This window comes from Coenobita brevimanus, unplaced genomic scaffold (assembly GCF_032717465.1).
Source record: "Coenobita brevimanus isolate Jiangsu-jjx unplaced genomic scaffold, ASM3271746v2 jjx.HiC_scaffold_1243, whole genome shotgun sequence".
In the NCBI taxonomy this organism is placed as follows: domain Eukaryota; kingdom Metazoa; phylum Arthropoda; class Malacostraca; order Decapoda; family Coenobitidae; genus Coenobita; species Coenobita brevimanus.
Genome location: NW_027642060.1, coordinates 76085 through 82152, shown reverse-complemented (window position 1 = coordinate 82152; position 6068 = coordinate 76085). Strand labels below are relative to the sequence as shown.

General features: G+C 40.3%; 1 pseudogene; it reads left to right on the top strand.

Moving 5' to 3' along the window:
• The first annotated feature begins 1903 nt into the window (after positions 1–1903).
• On the top strand, positions 1904–5736 carry LOC145389554 (small ribosomal subunit protein uS10m pseudogene; annotated as a pseudogene).
• The last annotated feature ends 332 nt before the right edge of the window (positions 5737–6068 follow it).

Below are 6068 nucleotides of genomic sequence, written 5' to 3'. Positions count from 1 at the left end.
TGTCTGCCATAACTTAGCTTCTTTCCACTTCATTGCAAAGTAAGACAGTATACGTAACTAAGGTTGTACAGCCCTTCCATAGCACTTCTTTGTAACTAGCACCATAATCTAGTGTTAATCTCTTGTTACAGCTTATTTTTCTATAACAGCAATAGTATGGTTCTACACCATTTCCATAGCACTTTATTATGACTTGCTCCATATTCAATTGTTAATCTCATGATACTGATCAAAATGCAAGATGGAGATGGCAGTTTTAGGCCAAGATAAGATAGGCAGAATACATATAGGCCTGGTTAGAGTGAATAAGCAAAGTTGCACTGAGTAAGAATAACAAAAGTTCATAATTCTATCACCTTTGTACTTATTATTTCCTTGTTTCTGGATCCTACATAACCCTGTCTTTAAGTGGAAAAAAGGGCCAAGAAGATGGTAATGATGATTGTGATTTTAATGGTGATGATGATGCTGATGTTTCTCCCTAAAGAGAATAATATATGAGAATAATAATTTCTTTCTGATCACCTTTAGCATCTTCCAATATCTTTAGCATCTTCCAGTACTGTATGATAGACAGCATATGAATATTGCCATTTGATTATGGTCTCGTCAGCTTAGGAGACTTCCTGGTACTCATACTCATTTATTTAATTTGCACAGTACATTACACTCAAATATACAGTGGTATTGTAATAACCGAACTGAAACTTAACAAATTAATCACTGGTCTGACCAAGATTCGATCTCAGACCCTCGTGCTTGATACACGCACACGTTACCACTGAGCCAAAGACAGGGTCCCCTCTTTGCATCTAGGCAGTGCGGGCTTTTATACACCCTGTTACAGTATGTCATTCATGTCTTTATTATTGATGTATACTGCTTACATAACATAAAGAATATTGATGTCTTTTTTTCAAAAGTGAACTAGTAAGGAAGAGGTGCTAAAAGGCATCCCAAGCTGATAATACAGTACTGCCCTTGTGGCCACACTCTTGTGGGCTTAAGAGACTTTTTGACATCTCTGTCAGCCTAATGTTCTCTTTTATGTTTTATAATTTTAATATGGATATTGTTTGCATACAAGGCAGTGTGAAGATGCTCTGTTTAGCTGTTAGTTATACCATAAAATTATTCCCTTGTACAAAGGAAAAGGGGAAAAAGAAGTGTGTGGTAATCATAGGGGCATTTGTCTTCTTAGTATAATAGGAAAAGTGTATGGTAGGATACTTATAGACAGAGTTAGAGAAAGAACAGGGAAATTATGAGAGAGTGGGGTGTGAGTTGGGAGCGGGGCAGTGAAATGGCGGGGGACAGGGCGACTTGGAGGCGATTTGTTTTTGGCCACCCTAAACGGGATTGAGGCGTCTGGCAATAGATAGATAGATAGATTTCTGTAAATCACAGAGTTAATCAAGTAAGTAATGACAATCCTGCATATAACCAGAGTTTGCAGATGTATGTCATTGTGTTGTAAGTGTACAGTACAGTATAGTACTGTACTATTTTTTTTGCTTAATTTTTCCAGTTGGATACAATATTTTGTATATATGCTGTACAGTATATCAGGCATGTTTAATTATGAATGACTGTGTATGACAAGACTTATGTAACTACCCTGTACTGGTGTGTGACAAGAAAAAGATGTTGATCAGTAGTTACGGTACCAGCTTTTCCTCTTAACACCTTTGGTCAGGTGACATTTTTATTGTATTCTTGCTAAAACTAGACAAATTTATTAATGCAGCATATTTTAACCTTTGGCAAAGGGCTGAAGGTATACGTTGTTTGCCTTCCACTGTGAAAAAGTGTTGCCTTGGCTAAATAACATCATCTAGGGCTAGCAGAAACATAAAGTACATCACTGGAGTGAAAGTGTTAATAGGTAATGATATTATTGCAGGTTGTGGATGATGGTGAGCCTGACCGTCTGTATAGCGTAATTGATGTGGAGTGCCGAGGACATGACCCAGCGGTGCTACCATCATACCTCACCTTCCTCTCCACCGCTGCATCTCACCTCGGAAGTACAGTTCAGGACATGTTAGTTCAACCTACTTTTTGTCTTATTAACCATATGTGACACATCAGGCTTTAAATATGAGATGTAGTTGGGGTTTATTGCATACAGAATACCATTCAAGTGTGAGTGATATAATGACTCTTGCTTTAATTATCTAAATTAATTAGCCCATCCCAGGCCCCTGTGCTCCTGATGGGGGAGGAGAAGATTGCATAACAGAGACATAGGTGGGTGGAGGGTTGGTCTTACTACTTTTCCACCCCTCTCTTGGCATCTCCTCATTCCAAGTGTTCCATAGCATCTCCAATTTCATATCATTTATAATTCATTGCAGCTTCTCCATCCATCCATTATGTTAAGGATCATACCTTACCCTAGCCATGTGGGAAAAAAGGTCAGTCATCATCATCATCCGGACCTCCTTTCCCACCCTAGGGCAGAGTGCACAGTAACAACGTCCAGACAGGCCAAATTTGCCCGATCCAATGGGCCACGCTTCGATTCGCTCACCATTCAAGCCCCCGATATCCTGGCTCTATCTGATATGTCAAAAACATTATGTAAATGAACTACGTCATATGTGCTTAAGTTGCAAAAATATCAGTGCAGTTTTTTTTTAAGCAATCCTTTGGTGAACATAAAAAGTTGATAAATACCAACTTCCATGAATAACATCCAAAGAAACACTGGAGAATGAGGAAGCAAAACTCAGAGCCCCTAAACACACACATTCTCTCTCTCTCTCTCTCTCTCTCTCTCTCTCTCTCTTTATGTCCCCATTGTCTTGACACTGTGACCCTCTTTTACTTAGGCTCATTCCTTCCTGTTAATCATAAGTCCACTTCATTGTCTTCCACCCCAAGCCTCATTTATACGTAACCTTTCCATATGGCTTCGTCCTTTTATAGTTTTGTTACCTTCAGATGGTTTTATTCAACATGGTAAACATATCTCTACCAACCCCCATCCTAAATCTTGCCGTAGCTGAATGTAAATGTCTTTAAGTCCACTTCATTGTCTTCCACCCCAAGCCTCATTTATACGTAACCTTTCCATATGGCTTCGTCCTTTTATAGTTTGTTCTTGTTACCTTCAGATGGTTTTATTCAACATGGTAAACATATATCTACCAACCCCCATCCTAAATCTTGCCCTAGCTGAATGTAAATGTCTTTAAGTCCACTTCATTGTCTTCCACCCCAAGCCTCATTTATACGTAACCTTTCCATATGGCTTCGTCCTTTTATAGTTTGTTCTTGTTACCTTCAGATGGTTTTATTCAACATGGTAAACATATCTCTACCAACCCCCATCCTAAATCTTGCCCTAGCTGAATGTAAATGTCTTTAGGCAGAAGAAATACTGTAATACAAACAATATGTAATCGTAGAGACTTGGTGACTAATTTTTACACACCTTCATTGTCTTTGTAACATTTTCTGGGTAGTGGATAAAGGTTGTTAGCTAAAGATAGGCAGTAGATTAGTCTTATACCTACCTTATTCAGTAGCATTGTAATTGTGGCAGTATCACCATCATTTTAGAGCAGTTTTTTTGCATTCACATAGGGTGGGAAAATGTTTAAGAAGGCTGTTGCATCTGTTTTGTGCCAAGGAGAAAGAAATCTTGAGGTAGAATTATAGGCATAAATATTGATACATTTCAATACTATAAATCAGTAGGATAAATAATGAGGTTAGTGAACAGTGAGTTTTAAAACCCAGTGGTGCAATCTGTGGTGCCCAGCAAAGTTTCAGAATGTTATGGTGGGGTCACCTAACCGTTTGACGAAAGAGTGAAGTGGTAATTTCATCTGCAGTTGTACATTCTCCCCTTACATGGTATAAGAGGAATGAGGTTGTTCAAAACACAGGTGTTGGGTGGTGAGCGTGTCGTATCTCTACACCGGCACAAAGGGGGAGGGCACAGTACTTCCAAACTCCTACTCTCACCTCTTTTGGTAGCTTCTTGTGAAACATGTGGAATTCATTGGTGGCATTTAGTCTCCTTTATCCCTAGGTTAAAAAAAAAGTTTCAGTAATTACAGACTTGAAAACTCAGCTTCTCCCCACCAAGGCTGTAAGCCATAAGACAAAAGTTGAATCCTCTGTGTTGTTGTTGTTGTTGTTGTGAACTTGTGACCCCAGGTTTATCTGAATGTGATCTGGGTGGACTGTAGATTGAAACTGGATTTCTCTTACAGTTCACCATCCTCTTTTAGGGGGATTGGGATGGAGTTGAGAATGTTTGAATAACCAGGCAGTTTTTGCTATGTCAGTTCCACCATGTGAAGGTATCCAGCTGCAGGATCAAGCCTCCCTGTTTAACTGAAATATAGTTTAAGAAATATCTGTATGCCTTTCCACAAGTAACTCTATAGCCCAATAGAGAAAAATATAAATCAGTATAAAAGCTTATATCTTTCACAGAGCTTGGCCCACAAAGCACATAAAACGGTGGACATTACTGAAGTCGGTGCACATCCACAAGAAACACCGAGTGCAGTATGAAGCCAGAACCCATTTCCTCACTTTATCACTCCCGCGCCTCACACAGTCTACTGCTACACCTACCTTGAGTATATCCAGCGTAATCTTCCAGAGGGTGTCGCTATGAAAGTTACCAGGGTGAGAACCATTTAAGCGTATTGTTGAAATGTGAATGTTTGATGAATGAAAGCCAGGGTGGTTGTGAACATTGTGCATCTGAGCTGAAGGTCAGGAATCATTATGCAATAAGTCCCCATTCCCCCCACCCCTACCAAGTCCAAGTAAATTACATCTGGTGGTGCAATTAGTAGAGTGCCCTGGTCAGAGCATATTGTGGCATATGCTGTGGTTGAAGTCCAGGAGATGGCCAGGGGTTTTTCTGTCATGTTGAGGCACCAGGGGCTCTGGTCTGAATTAATGGTAGCCTAATCTCAGGTCCCTACACTTGGATGAAGGCAAAATGGGATTTGTCATTTTCTTCTAGTCGTGGGGGGATTATGATTGAAGAGTTGAGAGGAAGGATGGGACTGGAGTGCATTGGTGTTGTGATGAGGAGGGATGGATTGAGATGGTTTGGGCATGGGGAGTGGATGGAGAATGACAGTTGGGTGGGGAAGGTGAGAAGAGTGAACATCTGATGTAGGGTTGTAAGAGGCAGACCGAAAAAGACCGGGGATGAGGTAATTGAGTGTGACCCCAGGGATAAGGGACTGCATAGCGAGGCACTACCCAACCCAACATTGTAAATGGTTTCTTGGTTCACAAGAAACCATTTGGCCTGTCACGTAGTGTAGAGAGACCCGAAGGCAGTACTTCACTGAGTGAGTGGATGATGGGTGCTCCCATCTGTCGTGTAAGAAAATATTATTTGGTAATGAAATTGCTGGGCATTGGAGTGCATAGCTATGGAGCGTCAGGTGCCATGTCATGAACTTTAGAGTTATGAAGTGAAGCCAGTAAACAATACATACCAGAGTGCACTAAATTAGCAGAATCATTTCTAATGCATGAGTGAAGTGCTTACTCTAACTTGTGCATACAGCCATACTTTGTATGGTTTGTTACTAACATCAGTGTATTGGATTGCAGTCAAGTAATTTATTTTTATTGCTGACATTGCCTAATATTGAATAGTTTTTGCTTTGCTAATGAGTGTATCATCCACAGCATGAACTCCAGAAGCTTCCCCAACATGTCAAACCATCATCAGAAGTGTCGGTTTGATCATCAGACGCCTGCATCATCACTGCTTCATCAGTAGGTTAGTAATGTATATATAGTTGTTGTTGTTTTAGTCCTTCATCCTGTCATGTTTTCAACTTTGGCCATTGCCCTTTTGCCTAACTGGTAACCACTATGTTCAGACAGTTTTGTGGATTTAGTAGATTGTATTGTACGTTTCGTTTCGTTTCGTTTCGTTTTTAAAGGCTCCAACATGCTTGCATGTGTCGGCCTTGGTCACCTAATGGCGGCTCTCCACGCTGCCCGATCCATTGCAACCTCTCTGTTCAGTCCCTTAACCCTAAGGTCACACTTAATGACTACATAATGTAATT